This window comes from Lepidochelys kempii, chromosome 7 (assembly GCF_965140265.1).
Source record: "Lepidochelys kempii isolate rLepKem1 chromosome 7, rLepKem1.hap2, whole genome shotgun sequence".
Taxonomy (NCBI): domain Eukaryota; kingdom Metazoa; phylum Chordata; order Testudines; family Cheloniidae; genus Lepidochelys; species Lepidochelys kempii.
The window spans coordinates 62825378-62845149 of NC_133262.1; the positions used below are offsets into that span (position 1 = coordinate 62825378).

A 19772-nucleotide genomic window follows, 5' to 3' on the forward strand; every position below is an offset into this window, starting at 1 on the left:
TCGTGTCTGGGTTTGTTCAGTCCCTGTATGGTATATCTTTCTCTTGGAATAGTAGCGCCTTGGTTCTTTAACTGGACATGGGCTTGAGCTTTTGGGACAATTCTTAGGAGCGGGATAAAGTACTTAGGGACTGCAGGTGAGTTCACTATTTTGTCTACACCACAATAAAAAAAAATTGTTGGGGAAAAATTCACTTACGGATAATCCTCTTTCCATCTTGGCCTTTTATTTAACTTTTTGGGCCTAGTTGGGCCATAATGGCCACTGGCTCACTCATAGCAGTGTTTCTTGAGGATAAAGGTCCAGAATGCTTCAGAGGACTGGCCATAGACATGGAGCCTTTACAAAATTGCCCATCTCTGCTTACTTTAGGCAAGAGAAGGAACACAGGAATTTGCACATAAGAACAGACGTGCTTCACCTATTCTGATATCCTCAGTTTGACATTGATGAGTCCCAGTACTAGCTACTTCAGAGGTACTTCCACCCCCAATGCATAATGAATCTAACTGTGTCAATTCATGCCCTCACTCCAGCTAGTGGTCTCAAACACCTAGATGACTTGCCTGATGTCACAAAGGAAGTCTGCAGCAAAAACAGAACTAACATTTTCTGTGTCTTAACCACCAAACCATCTGTCATTCCATTAAATAATCGCAGCTCCCTCAGTCCCTCCCATCTCATAATAGCTGCAGCTAACCTTCCCTTCCTTTGACATATCCCATCCCTTGCAGCATGGCTGGTGACCACTCCAGTGTAGCTGATGACCTTATAAGCTTCCTTCAGCTGTTTTGGCCTCTGTTTATTTACTGCTTCCTGTCATCCCACTGCTTTCTTTCTCCACTGCATAAAATTCTTGGTTGACTTTAATTAATATTGCTGAGTCTTTGAGAGCCAAAAGAACCTATCAACCTCGCCTCTCAGACCCATACAGTAGTAATGAATTATAGGCTGTCTTGTGAGCATTGCAGGTAGCTGTGTGTGGATTGTGTTGCTGAATGAGATCTGGGAAACAGAGTGGCTTAAAATTTATCATACTGCCCCTCCAGGAATTGGACTGTTAAATTATATTAGGAGAGGGCAGTTTATCAAAATATAAATAGAGAGAGTATTTTCTTGGGTGACAGTGCAGAGGCACCTGTTAGAATTTACTGAAACACAGTTAGAATTTACTGAAAGCCCCAGTAGAGAGACCAAGGATTGAATGGGCCATGGAGAGTTTTCTGCCCTAGAGCCTTGTCTACACTAGCTTTTTGGCACTGTTTGTCTACCAGCGGTGTACTTCCAAGAGTTGCCAATGGTATAAGCCTAAAACAGAGCATGCATGAGCTTGTCTTTATCACCCCATTGTTGAATTGTGTTCAGAGTGTGACCTGATGGTGAAAACACCTGCAATCCTACATTCTCTAGCAGTTCCACCAATGCTGTGACTGATGGAGCAGCATCAGCGGTAGGCAAATGTTGGGAATAGTGCTGTTGTAAATGTTTCCCTAGAGGTGGTCGTTTCAGGAGAGCAGAGGCATGCTGACCAGGTAGTACAGGGAAGCCTGTGCTGTACGTGCCCTATGGATAAAGAGAAGATATACTGAAAGTCTTGGAGATTGAAACTAAGATGGGTGAATCCCTCCAAATCTGTCCTCAAATAAGCTCCAGCTGTAGTCTCACCCATTTTGTATTCCAGCAAATGAGTTTACCAGCAGGGATGTTCACTGAAAAAGTGAGCATTACAGTAAATTAATGGAAATCAAACCTTGAATTCTCACATCAAATATTCCCACTACAGCCTGATTCTAAGACTCACATTTATCCAGTTAGGGAATAGAATCGTGTCATGTGACTTCTGTGTCCAATCAAAGCTAGCGATCATTGCTCAAATTTCAAAAACAGAATACTCATAGCAAATTGATCATAAATGGTCTATAGCTAGAAAATTGCTTGTAGAAATGCTTTGAATAATGAACCCATTCAAGAAAATAAGGAGCATCCAACAGAAAATTTACAAACAGAAAAGGCAAAATTTAGTGAATAAACTATTCACTCCAAACTATTTTAGCTCTAGCTTTATCTATCACTTTTTCACACACTAAATTCACACATGCAAATTAATTGCACACTTTAAACAAAGTGATGAAATGCAGAAAGTTATTTTGTCTAGCTGAAATAAGCTAGGCATGTTGCTTAAAATGAGGTTGTACATTTAAAACATTAAGCACACATGGATTATAAACAATGTGGTTATCCAAAGCTATTGTAAAATATTTTTAAAATATATATTTAATGACTGGCTTGTTTAACTTATCTTACATTGCTTATTTAAATCTTTTTACTCTGTTTCTGTAGTGGGCTTGTTTTATGGCTTACTTTACATGTAATGAGCTATATTGTCTTAAAATGCCCATCCAGTTGGGATGCTCTTAATGATATTCATATGAGACACTTCTGGTCTTTGCCCTATTGAAACTGTATCACAGTAATTATTCAACCATGTAAGAGAAATTTTTAGCACTATATTTAAATTAATTTTGAATCACTTTATACTAGAGCTAGTAATTTTAGCTGAACTGTGTACTGTAATTTAATATAAATATATATATCTATATTTAATATATGTTAGCTGGAGAATTGCAATCAGGCAAGACTTTAATAGATCTGAAGGCTAGAAAGAAACATTATGATCATCTAGTCTGACCTCCTGCAGAACACAGGCTAGAGTGTCATCAGTAATTCCAGTATCTAGCCCAACAACTCTTGGAGAATTAGCATTGGTATCATGGTAGTGCCTAAAGGCCAACCAGTTCAGGGGCCGATTGTGCTAGATACTGTACAAATACGTAGTAAACAGTCCCTGCCCCCAATTGCTTACAGACAAACAAGGGAGCCTGGATGGAGGGGAGGAGGAAGATTGGGTAACAAAAGTAATATGCTAGGAAGACAGTTGATTTGTCTCAAGGCAGCCTTGAAGTCCTTTCACGTGTTGTCCTTTACTCCCCTCACGGGAATGCCCAGGTAGAGTCTGTCTGTTCATCACCATTTGGGTGGGTGGGAAGGTCTTTTCTCTCTTCCCACTCAGAGAAGCAACAATGAATGTCCTTTTGGACTGCCCTTATTGTGGATTCTCCAGCACCATTTTCATTAACTCCGGCCTGCTCTACGCTACTGAGTTAGGTTGACGTGAGGCAGCTTACGTTGATCTAACTATGTAAGTGTCCACACTCAAATTTTGCTCCTGCCAACGTAACTGCCCTGCTACACCAACTTAATAACTCCGCTCCAGAAGAGGTATAGAGTGCATGTTGATGTGGTTAGGTTGACACAGTGTCAGTGTAGACCCTGCACTGCTTCCAATGACAGTTGCTGGCTTTCAGAAACTGTTCCACAATGCCCCACACTGGGCTTAAATTGCAGTAAGGGTAGTTTAGGTTGGACATGGGATTGTTTAGTCTGTGGAAGGGGGGGAGGGGATTTGATAACTGCTTTCAACTACCTGAAAGGGGGTTCCAAAGAGGATGAATCTAGACTGTTCTCAGTGGTAGCAGATGACAGAATGAGGAGTAACGGTCTCAAGTTGCAGTGGGGGAGGTTTATGTTGGATATTAGGAAAAACTTTTTCACTAGGAGGGTGGTGAAGCACTGGAATGCGTTACCTAGGGAGGTGGTGGAATCTCCTTCCTTTGAAGTTTTTAAGGTCAGGCTTGACAATGCCCTGGCTGGGATGATTTAGTTGGGGATTGGTCCTACTTTGAAGAGGGGGTTGGACTAGATGCCCTCCTGAGGTCCCTTCCAACCCTGATATTCTATGATTCTAAGGTTCTATGACATTAGGAAAAACTTCCTGTCATGGTGGTTAAGAACTGAAATAAATTGCCTAGGGAGGTTGTGGAATCTCCATCATTGGAGATTTTTAAGAGCAGGTTAGACAAACACCTGTTGGGGTGGTCTAGATCAGTGGTTCCCAAACTTGTTCCACCAGTTTTGCAGGGAAAGTACATCCCTCTGCCCGCGCTGCTTCCAGCAGCTCCAATTGGCCTGGAGCAGCGAACTGCGGCCACTGGGAGCTGCGATCGGCCGAACCTGCAGACACAGCAGGTAAACAAACTGACGTGGCCCGCCAGGGGCTTTCCCTGCACAAGCAGTGGAACAAGTTTGGCAACCACTGGTCTAGATAATACTTAGCCTTACCCTGAGTGCAGGGTACTGGACTAGATTACCTCTCAATGATTTGATGACTCTATGATAGTTCAGTTAATACAAGTGCTCATGGTAAGGATGGGCACCGCCAACACAAGGCATGTAGTGTGGCAATGCAAAAGTGATTTAATTACTGTGGTGGCTGTATGCTGACATAACTTGAGTCAACGTAATTTTGTAGTGTAGACATACCCTCAGGGGTGCCCTGAAGCATAGTGTTGTAACTAGCACAGGTTGGTGCCACAATATGGAGAGGGCCTTTGAGGTAAGGTCCCCTAACAAAAATCCCAGTCCTTTGAAACTCATATTACTTTTCCCCCAATGTATCTGTATACCTAATACTTGGCTAAATAGGAAGAAAGGAAATAATAGGGCAGGGTGACTCGTGACTAAGTGGCACTGTTCCTTTTGAGTGACTGAACCAAACTGCTGCACCATATTTGCAGAGGGCACAGTGCTGCACAAAATGGTGTCAGTGCTTCAGTAGGTGGTACTGTGTTGTTTGCATGGATATGAACCCAGTGCCCTAGCACAGAGTTAGCTCATCAGCCCTTCACTGTACTTCCTTTTTCTGGTGAGATGGAGGAGAAATTTTTGGAAAATTTCAGGACGTCAGTACCCTTGCGTCAATAATCTATTAAATGTTTTAATCCCATCAGTAATTATCAGTCTATACATTTGTAGAATACTATCTTTTCCCCAACTTAATAAACACGCCTTTAATGTTCACCCTGCAGAGACATTACTCATGATTTGTTTTTGACTGGCTGGGACATGTTGTAACCCTGTCATTTTAGTTAAAAAGTCAACTTGAATGCACTTCAGTTGGATTATGTTTGACAGGTGATTGTAAAAGACCAGAATGAAGCTCTGGGTTTGGCCAAGATAGGGCATGTCAGGTTTGTGCCAGTTGTATCTTTAGAGAGACAAGGTGGGTGAAGTAATAGCTTTTATTGGACCACGAGACAAGCTTTAGAGTTTATGCAAAGCTCTTCTTTAAGTCTGGGAAAGATACTCAGAGTGTCACAGCTAAATACAAGGTGGAACAGATTGTTTAGCATAAGTAATTAGCATATGTTGCAAGAGACCATTCAAGGTGAAGTAGGCAGCCAATACCTCTGCAGTCCTAGGACAGCAGAGGGTTAGTGGGTTACAGATTGTTGTAATGAGCCATAAATCCAGTGCCTTTGTTGAGTCCATGATTTTTGGTGTCTAGCAAAGACATGAATTTAAGCTCCCAGGCTTGTTTTTGGAAGGTGTTGTGCAGGTTTGCTTTGAGGATGAGGACAGAGAGGTCAGATATGGAGTGATCATTCTGTGATAAGTGTTCACCCATGGGTTATATGGTCTTTTATCATTTTTCTGTGGGAGATCATTCAAGAGCATGGTAGTAGTCTGTTTCACCCACTGAAATTGTTATCGGGGCATTTAGTGCACTGGATAAGGTGCACCACATGTTGTGATGGTAGGATCTGGTGCTACACAGATGCAAAACCTGCAGACATATCTCCATTACTATGATGATCAGTACCGCCCCCCCACTACACTTTTCAAGATCCATGGGTCCTACACATTTCTGCATCACCCGGAATGGTCTCTTGCAATGTGTGTTTAGCATAAGAAGTTAACAATCTGCTCCACCTTGTATTTAGCTGTGACACTCTGACTATCTTTCTCAGACCTGAAGAAGAGCTCTGGGTAGCTTGAAAGCTTGTCTCTCCCACCAACAGAAATTGGTCCAGTAAAAGATATTACCTCACCCACCTTGTCGCTCTCATATCCTGGGACCAACACTGCCACAACACCACTGCTAACAGTTGTGCTTTTGAAAGTCACAAATGCTTTGCAAAAACCCTATCCATTGGAAAGATTACTGCATGATAACATATGTTTGAGGAAAGGTTTTGTACTTTATCTGTTACATCTCTACACAAATTGCAAATATTATAGTAATCATTCTTCCTTCTTGCTGTTTAACCCGATAGTCTCACTGGAGCCATAATTTATTGATTGCTGAGAGTGCTGTGGGAAATAGTATGAATCAACTACAGTGATGATTGAGGTAGAACTGGCTGGGTTTGAAAGTTGAGACACTGGCCATTTCCAGGGGTGCACAAGATATTTGAGCAGCCAACTGTCTGTAAGAAAATCTCTCCAGCAGCTGGAGGATGTAATCTGAATAGCATTTCCAAATTTAGTAGGGACAAGTTTAGCACCAGCTGTGCGTTTTGTGTAAGGTGACGACCACATGCACTAGTGTGACTTTACAGAATCCATTTCAGTGGCCTGCTCTTCACTATACAATGTGGTCTCAATATCTGGAGGAATGTGAGCTAGATCAGTCTTCACACAACATAGAGCTGCACTGATGAGAATAAAACATCTGCCTGTGATCTCTTGGATACTATGCTGGTAGCAAGTGTCCTCTCCCAATATAGGGCTCGATTTGGATGCCCTTACTCACACTGAGTGGACCTTACTCCATGTGAAGTCCCATTGAATGCAGTGGAATTATTCGTGGAGTAAGGTGTACTACCCAAATATCAATAAGGGCATCACTATCTGGCATGATTTTCAGGGGTGTTGAGCCTGCCCCAGCTCCTATGGACTTCAGCTGGAAGTGTGGAGACAGCCCTTCTGTAAACCATGCCTCAGATATGGCTCCCTGACCTATTTCTCTTCCTCTCTCAGTGATTCTGTGGGCTGGTCAGTTGGGATCATACTTGCTGATCTTGAATGTTTCAGGGTATAAAACAGCACGTGGTCCCTCCAGATGGGTCTATATTGCTCTATAGAGTATCAGATGTTCTTGTGACATCAGCTAGTTGCTGTATCTGTTGATGAGTATTATGTTTGTGTGTGTGGTCACTGAAGGGGAGAGCATGGAGAGGATTCACTCTATTGTGCAGTAATATTGTGGTTAATTGCAAAGTCTGGTTACAGCTGCTGCTGTCACTGTTCTTTAAAGTGGAAATGGGCTCACCAAAGATGTTGCCTACACTGCATTGAAGGTCACAGCCAGGGTTTAAAGTTCAGGGAAACACAGCTCTTGCTCCACTGCTAAAAGTAGATGGGAGTTCCCCCTCTTTCTCCTGGCTTGGGAGACCATTATTCCAACTGTAAGCAGGGTCTAATGAATTCTCCCCTGACAGCTAGATGGGAGGGGGAGAGACTTCAGGAGCAAACTGTATTTACATGAACACACCTATTCTGCTTACATATCCAGCAGATAGAGCAGTGTTGCTCAAAATAATCAACTTTGGCTGGCGTTGGGTTACAAATCACTTTAGTACTGAATGCAGGGGTAGTGAAATGCTGTTACCAATGTTGTTGTCATGATTGTATGAATAAAGGGGAGCAGAACTGTGCTTAACCTGTCATCCTCAGATGAAAGGACCTAGTTAAGCCAGGGGCTCGAATGCCAGAGCCCTGTGAAACTAAGGGGGTGCGGAAAGGTGTCCCAGCCGGGAAGTGTGGACTCTCTCTAAGGGTGCCTGGTCTGGTTTAACTTGTTCCTCCTCACTGTTCAAAGAAAGAGCTAAATAGGCTTCATTAGGAGAAAGAACAGGAGTACTTGTGGCACCTTAGAGACTAACAAATTTATTAGAGCATAAGCTTTTGTGGGCTACAGCCCACTTCGTCAGATGCATAGAATGGAACATATAGTAAGAAGAAATATATATACATACAGATAAATTGAAAGTTGCCATACAAACTGTGAGAGGCTAATTAGTTAAGATTAGCTATTATCAGCAGGAGAAAAAATCTTTTGTAGTGATAATCAAGATGGCCCATTTAGACAGTTGACAAGAAGGTGTGAGGATGCTTAATTTTAGGGAAATAGATTCAATATGTGTAATGACCCAGCCACTCCCAGTCTCTATTCAAACCCAAGTTAATGGTATCTAGTTTGCATATTAATTCAAGCTCAGCAGTTTCTCACTGGAGTCTGTTTTTGAAGCTTTTCTGTTGAAGAATTGTCACTTTTAGGTCTGTAATCGAGTGACTAAAGAGACTGAAGTGTTCTCTGACTGGTTTTTGAATGTTATAATTCTTGATGTCTGATTTGTGTCCATTTATTCTTTTACGTAGAGACTGTCCAGTTTGGCCAATGTACATGGCAGAGAGGCATTGCTGGCACATGATGACATATATCCCATTGGTAGATGTGCAGGTGAATGAGCCCCTGATGGCATGGCTAATGTGATTAGGTCCTATGATGGTGTCACTTGAATAAATATGTGGACAGAGTTGGCATCGGGCTTTGTTGCAAGGATAGGTTCCTGGGTTAGTGTTTTTGTTATGTGGTGTGTGGTTGCTGGTGAGTATTTGCTTCAGGTTGGGGGGCTGTCTGTAAGCAAGGACTGGTCTGTCTCCCAAGATCTGTGAGAGTGAGCTATGGGGACCATGGCAGACAGTGAACACACAGAAATTAATTTTCCATGGTTTCTACCCCCCTGCTGCCTGGAAATATTTTGTTGCTGAATTGGGCCCTTTATTTACTAGTTACGAATTTTATGTGCCACTTTAATAGCGTGCATTGTAACTCTTTAAAGACCTGCATTAAACAGGCCCAGACATTGTGTTAACAATCTGCACGTTACGATGTATTTTTTGTAACTGCTTGTTATAGCATCGGCTATTAAGAATTTATTACTAGTGCATTTTAGACGGTGCTTTACAGTAACTTTAATTACAGCCATCTAGCTATCATTAAATAAATATTCATCAAGAGCAGGAACCCCAGTGTAAAGTGACCCAAAAGACTTTTACCTGCCAAGACCGGAGGTCAGGCCCTTAGGTGTCAATGATGCCATTGGCATTTGCAAGGAAACACAAACATTTAAAGCTGTGCAGGGAGCTGTGTTCCTCCCCTGTGCTAGGCGTTCATGAGGTCATCAGCTGGAGCATGAGAGAAACAGAGTCCTGAGGGCCTGAACTTAGCTCTTGGCAGAGGAATGAAGGAAGCAGCATGGGCCAAATTCTGCAGTCAGTCCCCTGTCAGCCCATTGAAGACGGTTGGATTTTTGGCAGAGCAAGTACAGGAGAATGGCTGCAGGATGGCGCCCTGGAACAGAAACTGTAATGACAGCATGTGCATCCCAACAGAGCCCTGCTTCTGGGAACTGCTGAGCTCCCTCCATTCCCATCAACCTGAACAGTAAAGTGAAACACTTAGGTTCTGGTACAGCTTCAGATACGGTGATTATGAATGTGAAACAATCCAAAGGCTCCAGCTGGTCCAAAATGCATCTGCCACCCCTTCTGTGATGAAACCCATGCTCCAGACATTCCACAGGCTCCCAGTCAGCTTCCACTCCCAGTTTAATGCCTTGGTCACAGTCTTCAAAGCCAGGGATGGATCAGCACCCAGCTGTATTACACACTGCCTTTCTTTCCACCAACCACCAGGACAGTTGCATCCCTCTGGGACAAAGTCCTGGTTGATGCGCGTGAGAACTGGTTGAAAATGCATTCTTGGTCCAGGGGATCTGGCTGAGGAATGAAAGTGTGGAGGAGAGGAGATGAATCCAGTCTGTCCACCTGTAGGAAATGCTGCAATCGCGTCCTCTTTAATAAACCTTTCCCACCATAACCACAACAACAGTCACAACTTCAAATCCTACCCCAGCGGAGCTTTCCATTACCTGAAAATGGAGAGGAACCAGACACTCCTTGAAGTCTACTTTACATGCATGGTGATCAGATACTATAGTCATGGGCAGCAGCACAAAACTGCAAGATAGAAACTGTTAGTGATTCAGGGATCTCAAACATTTTCTGTGCAAAGCACTTCAGTCTGCATTAAAAGTGTGACCGTGAACAACTTCTGCCCTGCCCAGCTCAGATGCTGGTATCTCAAATGAAGACAAATTGAGAGGTGCCTTTCATAGGTTTGCTCACAGCTCTAGTCTATAGTTCATGCCTTTCACCCAAACTGGCCCTCCAGACAAACTTTAAGTGGTATTTAGGAAGGCTGACTTCAGTGGGAGGTTTGGATTGTGGGGTCAGCAGAGGTACATGCTGCCATTTTATGTTTAAAACCCAGCGCTTTGCTTGCTTTGCTGCTCTGCTCCAAGTTTTCTGTTGGTCTCCGTTTTGGATTGTGATGAAAATGATATGGCCCCTCTGTGGGCTGCCACATTGTTGCATTAGATCTCTTGACTATGACTGAGTAATCTCTGAGAATTTCATAGGACTATCGGCTTCTCTTGAAGGAAAAATACATGGGTGCTGTGAGGATATGTGCACTGTTTCTTTAAATCTGTAGGAGGTCGTGATGGTTAATGCCTGCCCGAGTCCTGCCGACCCTACATCTTCTTCCAGCATGGATTGATGCCAATGGTGAATTGTGGGCCACAGCCTTATTGAGATGAAGCCTGAGGAATACCAAAGCTCTTTTGGAAGTGGGGGGAGCCTCAGTTTTCACTGTTTGATAAGGCAAATCATCCCTTGCCCCAGGTCACATTTTATGCATTGGGGCTAGAGTGTTTGGAGCCTGGAAAGATTGAGAGTTTTGGTTTGGAATTCCAGTTCCACCCCCTAGAACTTTGGGAAACTTGCATCCAGATCCAAATGTCATGGCTAGTACATCCTCCTTGTACGGACTCCAACCATATTATTATAGCAGACAGCGTTTGTTTCGGGTACTCTTGCAGAGAAGCACACATTTTGGATTATTCACAGCTGGTTTGGGCTGATTTCTTCCAAGCAGGTACCTTTTCATCTCTGTAACTGATGGTGATTTGAGTTAAACGCCAGTATGATGGCTGTGCAGGAAAGGGGTTTGTTAGGACCTTATCCTCACAAGGTAAATTCTCATAGCAGAAAACATTCTCTCTTTAGCAGCTGCTGCTGGCATTTGGGATGACTGTCGTACTCAAAGCAACTTCTAAAAGCATGTCATGCTGACCACCAGGCATAAGCCTTCCACTATTTAACATACAGGCTTGTTTTCGAGAGCTGTCAACCTGGACATCTTGTCACCAGCTGTGTGCAACAGGAGAAGGCCACATACAGTGAGTGGGTCCGACTACAGTTAGCTAGATGACAGAAGGACTAAATGCTGCTTTGGTGCTGCTTCCTGTCCCTTGTCCATTCCTCTCACCCATTGCTAGGTTTAGACCCTTGTTCGTTTTCTCAGTCTACCCACTCTTCCAGATAGGCTCAGCTGATCTCTGTCCCAAATAGTCTGAAACAGAATCATGTTTATTACTTATATTGCCAGAGCCTTATTGTGCCAGGCAAAAACACAACTGTAACCCACACCCACTCAGTGTGGGGCTCCGTTCCCCTCTAGTGGTGGCCAAGCCACATATAGAGGTTGATGAGCCAGCTATATCTTTTAGCTCAGGCAGTAGAGGTTCATGGTTTAAGAGCCAGAGGTCCCAGGTTCAATCCCATTACTTGTAAAGAGACAACCCTTGCCCCAGAAAGTTTACTGACGATGTACTTATTTACCAGATATAAAGTGAGGCTCTTCTCCTGTATTAGCTCCAAAGTGCTTCCCCATTAAAACTGCCGAAAAAGAAGGGGTTAACTTTCCCTGTCTAGAAAGGTCATTGCTAGCAGGTTGCTTCCTGCCATGTCTGTGTCTTTAGGGCTAGCTGCAGCATTGCTGCCTCTGTTCCTGACCCATAGCCTTTGCTGTGAGTTGTGGTGTACCAGTAGCTCTGTGCTGTGAGCTTAAGGAAAGCGATGGCTTGGGTATCTCTGTATTTACACAGAAGGGAGGCTTTTACATTTAGTGAGGGAGTCGGAGGAAAGAAGGGAAATGGCAGGAGGTTGACAGTGAGTATATTAAGAATGGGCATTTTATGGCAGTCTGAGTCATTACTAAATTTAGCCTGTGATGCAGGCGTTAGTATCCCCATTTTACAGATGGGGAAACTGAGGCAACGAGCAGTTCTGTGACTGCAGGTTATTCGCTTAGCCAGGGGCAGAGCTATGCAAAATGTTGGTAGTGAAACCCAAATCCAGGCAAAGTCCAAAACTTGGGAAAGATTTTCCCAGAGCTACGTCTGTCTCCCAGGGAACCTGGGCCAGTTTAGGGTCTGAGGCGCAAAGTGGGGAAAAGTTGGTGCTTCTGCGTGATTCCCACTCCGAACTGATGCTTTCGGCTAAGTGGTGCTTCGAGTTTCGGAGTTCACTTGACCCTTAAGTTCAGAAAGAAATTCAGGATGTGCACACCCAAACCAAGGAAGATGTGACAAACTCCACATGCTGCTCTCCAGGACTCCTGGCTCTTTCCCAGACAGAACTGGGGAAACTTGTCCGGTCCTTGCTGCTGCTGCTGCTGTGGGTGGGTGGGTGGGTGGGGGTACCTCATAAAGCAGGTATGCACCTGCACTAAATGTTGTGACTGCCTCTGAGTTTTGCTTTCTCAGTGGCTCTTCACCTCTTTCCACTAATCCCAACAACACGACTGCTGCTTGCAAAGGCCAAGATTCAGCACATCAGAGAGCCTTCAGAAGTGCGGCTTCAGCAGCATGTTCCTTCCACCAACCTCCTTTGGCAAAGAGATGAGCCATGCCACTTGTAGCAACGTCCTGTCTTTTAGGTTTCCGACTGGATAATAGGCAAAGGCTGGCACTTCCCTTCCCATGGCGAGGTAGAAACAGAACAGAAGAGAGGAATGGAGATCTTCTCATGATGGGAGACTTACAACAGACCGAAGCAAGTCAGCTCTTTTGTTTTATTCCCACAGTAAGGGCTATGGTCAGTCCAAGTGCAACCCTGACCACCTGTTAAATCAGGTTTGTGAGCTGAAGTTTATTGGAATTTGAGATGCTTCAGGCTTGGTGCTTGGGTATGGATCAATAAAGGCTTCTCTGATAACAGTGACAAAATGCATGTGCTACCCATGCAATCCCAGGTGCCCCTCATAAATCATTAAAATACTGGCCTGTTATAATCAGACCCCTGGGTATAGAGTAATGCACCATTTGAGAACTAAAAATAATAAAGTAAATTAGTACAAAGGTCAAACTGAGCTTGAACAGACTGGGATTTGCTGGCTCATCCTCTTACAGTCTAAAAAATATAGTGAAAATAAATGAAATCCCACTCTACTTTAAGCCATCATTGTAAAATCTCACTGTTAAGCTGGCTGTAGAGGAGACAAACAGGAACTGATCAGATTTTGCCTAGTGGGTGACTTTCATCCCAGTATTTGTGCTCGTTTTCTGGATTCAAAATATGTCTGTTTTGGATCAGCCTGAGTATAGGTTAATTCTTACCACATTTCTAAAATAACTAACCATTCAAGAAAAAAACGATCCAAAACATAACACACATTGCAAGCAAAAAAGAGAAAAGAACAAAATTTACCCTGTAAAGGAATGATATCTCTACAAAGAGCAGTATGAGGCACTAGTTAGCCATTAAAAAAAAAAAAAGAGGCACAATTATTCTATTAGATGCAAGGGTCAACTTTCTGAAGGGCATGTCTCCCTCTAGTAGCTGGAGGCCTAAGGAGGCGGTAATCCCTAATGCTGCTTTAGCCGAAGGAGGTGCTCCTTAAACTCTAATGGTAGGGACTTCTGGTTTTTGGAGCAAAAGAATCTGCATTCCATCGACACTTACAGTGTTGTATGAGAGTGAATGTTATGCGATATAAATGGTCTAAGTGACCTTAGTGTGTGGGTTGACTGACAGCGAGGTTTATGTGTTTACAGAATGATCCCAAAGACTAACTTCTAACTGCTGTGCTTCCATTTGTCTGTATCCACTTGTTGTTGTCTCTTGACTTTATATTTGGGTAATAAGTTCTTGGAGGCAAGGACCATTAAATACAGTGCCTAGCAATATGTATAATAAATAATAATAACTGGATCCCCTTCATCCCATGTGACATTCTAACATTTGGAGGAGGCAGGGTTTTATAACTGTATTTACAAACAGTTGGGCACAGAGAATCCCCTCCTGGTTTTTTTTCGGTGTTATCCTTTTAGTGGTGCATCTGTCCCTGTGGCTTTCTTTGCAACAACTGCCCTTCAGTCATAGAGGACTGGGTGCAACTCTGTTGTGAGCCTACTGAGACTGCTGTTGGACTGGCTACAGGCATTACAGTCAAGACATGTCAGCTGCTTATTGTGGTGTATTGAAAACTGTGTTAAAATGACACTATCACTTTAAGATTCAGGGGTTTCCTGGTCCTGCTTACAGCCTAGAGGGCTCTATGGAGAAGTGTGTGATCCGGTTCTTCAGCAGGCAGCCTGCAAAGAGCCAGGCTAGAGCAAGGTGGCTTGAGTTGTGCCTTAGGGAGCAGCCTGCTTTATCTCTCACTGTTTGTTGGTTCTTGTGTGCTAGGGTTTTTCATTTTAAGAAATAAAGTAGTGTCATTGCAATCTTTCAGGGGGAGTATTTGAATATTGTTTTTTGTTTCTAACTCTGTGGGTAAACCATGAATCTATTCAACCTTGGAGCTCACCATTGTGCCTTCTCAAGGCTCCCAACTTGAGGCACCAGAGAAAGGTCCGAGGAATTGGCCCAGGATCTTTTTCACAGCAGAGCACAGCAATGAACAACAGGGTCACTAGACCAAGCCTATTGCTTCCATTGCAAAGCAGTGAAAAAAGTAATCATGAAATGTTAGCAATTAATAATAAATCAAGTAAGAACTAGGCTATTAATCTGGTGAGAAAGAGAACAGCCTGGTGGGTCTGCCCATGTGGGGGCCAAAGGGCCTAAAGTCAGGACTGAACTTGTTCTAAACTCCTGGGACAATCAAGGTATGGTTCTGTACTTGCTGGGAGAATCTGGCTCTCAGTGACACGAATGTAATCCTACTAAAGCCAATGGGGATGCTATAGGCTGTAACAGCTATACATACGTATAAATAGATATATCAATACCTTAAATGGAACAATGTTGATAAAAGATGTATTTAATTTCCAACTAAAGCATACAATCATCACTTAATTTGGATTGGTTTTTAAACTGGGATCGTGGGGGAAATAGTTGGAATGAGAAAGGAAAGTCAATTATCTCCTTCGTCAATATATGCGAGAGGAAGAGTTGTAGCACAGCCTCGTTTGGGGACTTTATGCAGATCCATAGGTCAACAGTGATATTCAGACCAACTTAATTTACTCACAGGACAAAGGATCAACTTTTTTGGCTGTGTGGTTGCATATCTTTGTGACAAATATGGAAGAATTTGAACCTCCCTGGTCAAATTGCCTTTGGCCCCCGGCTAGTACTCTGTAGTGTGAGCATTGGGGATAAATGGAAGTCTTGCAGAGAATCTACAGCCAGGATTAGAGTGGTGTGAATCTTTCATAATGAATCCCAAAGCCACATGAAATCTCCAGGAGACAGAAAATGGAATATTTATTATGATTTCCTCAACAGTCTGAATCTTGGACCTGATTTGCCAAAAAAAAAAAAGAAAGAAAGAAAGAAAGAAAGAAAGAAAGAGAAAAAATCAGAGCATTTTTAGACAAGCTTGGGTCAATTTTATGATATCTGGAACAAACTCTTGCTGGATGGGAAACAACTTTCCTGACCCACAAGAGTTTTCGAGATATCAAAAAACTTTCCAGGACCAAATCAGAAGAAGAAATCGAAATCTTGAAAATTTTTGTGAATGGATAATCCAAAAATGTAATTGGGCCTAACCCTAACCTTTCATTTCAATAACCTGTAAAAACTGCATTTTCATGGAGCCTTTTTTATTTTAACTTTTTTTTTACTACAAATAATTAAAATTTCTACTCAAAAAGCCAGTTTTAAACCAGCAAATGAAAATTTTCTTTTAAAAAATGTCAACATGGGATATTTTAACAGTTTCAAACTTTTCTTTTCAATTTTTTTTTTTCAAATCAGGAGATTCATTGAAACTGACTCTTTCTAAATGAAGACTGTTTGCGGGACAAATCAATGTTTTCTGATGAAAAAATGTTGTGCCTGAAAATTCTGGACTAGCTCGAGACCAACCCATGGGAAACTCAGTGGCTTATGACCCCCAAACGAGATGAAAATGGGCAGTTTTGGCTATGTTTTGTTCTGAGTTTGTTCTGGAGCTACTTTTTTTCTTGCGTAGGGCTGGTGTAGAGCAGAAACTACAATTTCACCTGAAGTTGATCGAGGCAAATGGCTACGTGAGCAGTAGCAGAGTTTTTTGCAGTAATGCCTCCTTCATATTTATAAATTGGGCAGTAGGTAGTGATATGTTCGATGGTCTGTCATGGGGAACCACACTCAGACAACGGGGAGTCCTTGATTTTCCATTTATGCATTAGATAGCCAAATCTACCATCGTTGGTTCGAATTCGGTTCAGAGTTGACCAAGAATACCGTGGAAGGTCAAACCAGGAACCTTCTGGATGGGAACTGGCACAAGGTGCTTATTTTTTAAGTCTTGTTTAGCCCAATCTGCTTTCCAAGCCTCCTCCTGATCATAGCCTGATTGCATGAAACTAAATGAATGTTCCCAGAAAGGCTTGAGGGACTTAAGATGTTGCAGGGAGGCATTGTCAAGGTCTTGATGAATAGGAAGACATCTGTTTTCCTGGATTTGCTGAGCTTCGCGGAATGTTGCAGCAGTTTGGCACGTGCTGGAGTCGACTTAAGGGTCCCCAGGATGCACCAGATCACTGTATTCACACAAATGGTGTGTGGCTGCATCTACTCCATACGCACAATGTTCAGCGACTGAATATACAAGTGCTATTGCGGATGTTCGCAGCACTGATGCTGGTGCACCCCAGGGTTGTACCTGCTAGTTTCTGGATTATGTTGGCTCTTGTTTTTATCTTTTGCAGCTACCTTCTCAAGATGATCATGGAAGGAGAGGGTGCGGTCGAGTTTCACTCCATGCTATGTTGGAGTGTAATCGTGTTGCACATTTTTACCACAGAAAGCTACTTTCAGTGTGTTTTTGGCACTCCTGTTATCAAGATGAAATGTGCTTACTATTGTTTTTCCAGGATTTGTTTTGAGCTTCCATTTCCGGAAATATTGTTCCATATTTTGGAGGTCCTCAGTTAATGCTTTCTCGATGTCATGTAGGTTTTTAATGCTTGGATTGTCATGGCAAGATCATCTGCATATCCACATTATCGTGATTTAGTTGGAGGCATGTCATTTATGTAAATATTAAAAAGGGTTGGCGCAAGTACAGAGCCTCATGGTAGCCCGTTGTTTATGATATGGGGTGAGCTGGTCTTATTACCCAGGTACACCCATAGGCATCTGTTACTCAGCATGGTCCACAGAAGGTGAAGTATTTGGTAGCAAGGTATAATTTTAGCAAGTTTCAGCGTCAGGCCCTTAATCCATTCAGTATCCTATGCAGATGACAGGTCAACAAATACTACGCCAGTCTTTATGTTTTTTTAATAGCCAGCCTCAATGTGAGTTGTGAGTGCCAGAACTTGATCACAACTACTGCGTTTTGGCTGGAAGCCTGCCTGTTCGACAGGGATAATTGGCTCAGTAAAAGGGCATATTCTTTTGAGGATGATACGTTCAAGAAGTTTATAAGTCGTATATAGTAGATAAATTGGCCTATAGCTTGGGGCTACTAGGAAGATAAAACTCAAAGCGAAACTCAGCAAATGGGGATCCCTCTCAAACTGACACCAGAAAACAAAATGTTTGTATGGACCCCTCAGAACTAAACCACTGGGAATCAGACAAGCTGTGTGCGCAGTCCTTTTGCCCACAGGTGAGAGTGCTCATCAACTAAACCATAGAGATGCTTTAGGAAGACAGCATGACATGTCTTGGTCTCAGATACAATTTGCCCTGAAGTTGATGAGAGTTGTGCGTGTGTATCTGAGGGCAGAATATAGCCTGTAGAATGAGAAACAGATGTAATGTGAGAAACTTTCATGCTATACTGTAATAGTCTGAATTGTTTCCATCATTTTGGGTTAAGTAATTCCCCAATATCCAACTCTAAAGTACAGGCACTGCTGCCTTTATAGGCCCCAGGGAAAGGAAGCAAACTAGTCTTTCTTTCTTTCCCCAACCTTACTGCTCATATTTTGCTTTCGATGAATTACTCTTCAAATCCTTAATAAGATTTCATTCCGATAAAAGATATTTACTGGGGGTGTGTGTGTGTGTGGGGGGGGGGGTTGTGGCAGTAGTAAGGCTGTGTTTATTATAGAAACAGCACATGACTAGCTTCACAGTAAGGAGAAGCCAAGAATGCAGAGCACTGCAAATCTATCAGAGCAACAGCATGTTTTCCACCTGTTGAGGCAGAGATCACAATACAACAGATGCACATAATAATTACCTGCACCTCAAAGGCAGCTCCAGGTCCTGCAACTTCTGCTCCCTGCCTAGCAGACAGCAGGAGAATGGAATCACAAAACAGGGGCACTGAGTAAGTAGAGTGGATATTGTTCCTGAAAGAGAGGATAGCAGCCACACTAAAGAGAAACCTTAAGGTGGAAGATGTGGAAGAAAGATCAGAGAGAGCATGAAGCTAAGAGAGGAGGGGAGGAGTGTAGCATTGGAGCCTCAGCAGACAGCTCTATTTTTAAAGGGACAATCATGTTTTTTACACACTCATTTTAAAGACTGCCCTAGTTACTTTAATAACCTCATAGATTATTAAAAACAGACACAAACATGCTCTACTAATCTGTGGGACCCATTTCCCTCTCTGTGATTGCCCCATGATGGCTGGTCAGGTTGGGGGTGTGTGGCCCCCATGGAAAAAGCCACAGCAGCAGAAGGTGAGGACTGAGGCTAAAGCTATCTGCAACAAGACCCAGTTCCTCTTTCCCTGCTGTGGCCCCTGGCAGTCTGGCTGCATTGGACTGTGCTACCAGGCATGCCCTCATCTGTGGGTGCCCTGAGAAACCTGGTGAAGGTAAAGGGAGTGGAGGAGTAACATAAAGGTAAAACAGCTTCAGGTTCTAAGAGTAAATTCCATGGAACTAGAAGGGGAATGATTTGCATCTCCCTGGCTCTGCCCTTGGTTTAGTCTCCTCCTCCTACCATATGGATTTCATGAAGAGAGCTCTGCAAGGCCTGAGTGGTGCAGGGTGGCCAATACCACAGACGTGATGGAGTTCCCTTCTACATGAAGGGGGCAGATCTCTATATAAAGGAGCCTGTCCTGCATAGATCCGGAGCAAGGGGGATGATCTCCCCCATGATTTTATCTTGACAGAAGCAGATGATGAGCCCTGTGTGATGAGTTGGAGTTTTCCTTTAAATTCTTACATAGCGAGGGTTAGATAAACAGTGTCCTCTTAGCCCTGGGACAGCTCTGTGTATAATTTCCCATGCAGACAGTAATGTCTGATGGTCCATATTTAGCAGGAATTAATTTAAACGAGTTTCCTAGGTCTGTGCTCTTTGCTCTCAGAGATTGATCGATTGCACGTTCCTACTCACTGCCTTCCCAGCCCTATAGTAGGCATTGCCTCAATAACTGCAATTTACAAGGAATTCTGTCACTGCAAAAATCACATTTCTCACATTCTGCTTTGGTTTTAAGTAGTCACTAAGATCATTGTAATTGAAAGGAGTTACCAAAAAAAATATCTTTCTCTATTTTTTCAGTTTGCTTCGTGCATTTGACAGCATTTTGTGTATAATCAGTTTCACGTTTTCTC

At 43.0% G+C, this 19772-nt stretch overlaps 1 protein-coding gene across 2 annotated transcripts in view; it reads right to left on the reverse strand.

The window, feature by feature from the left end:
- LOC140914693 (dual specificity protein phosphatase 13B-like) overlaps nt 1–19772 on the reverse strand; it is a 36534-nt gene that overhangs the window by 16100 nt on the left and 662 nt on the right. Inside the window, exon 1 of one of the 2 annotated variants that reach the window (XM_073353175.1) lies at nt 18440–18526. The exons of the other annotated variant lie outside the window; for it this stretch is intronic. The gene's annotated coding sequence lies outside the window, so the exon portion shown is untranslated. Of the gene's footprint in view, nt 1–18439; nt 18527–19772 lie in introns of those variants that run through there. 2 annotated transcript variants of the gene reach the window in all.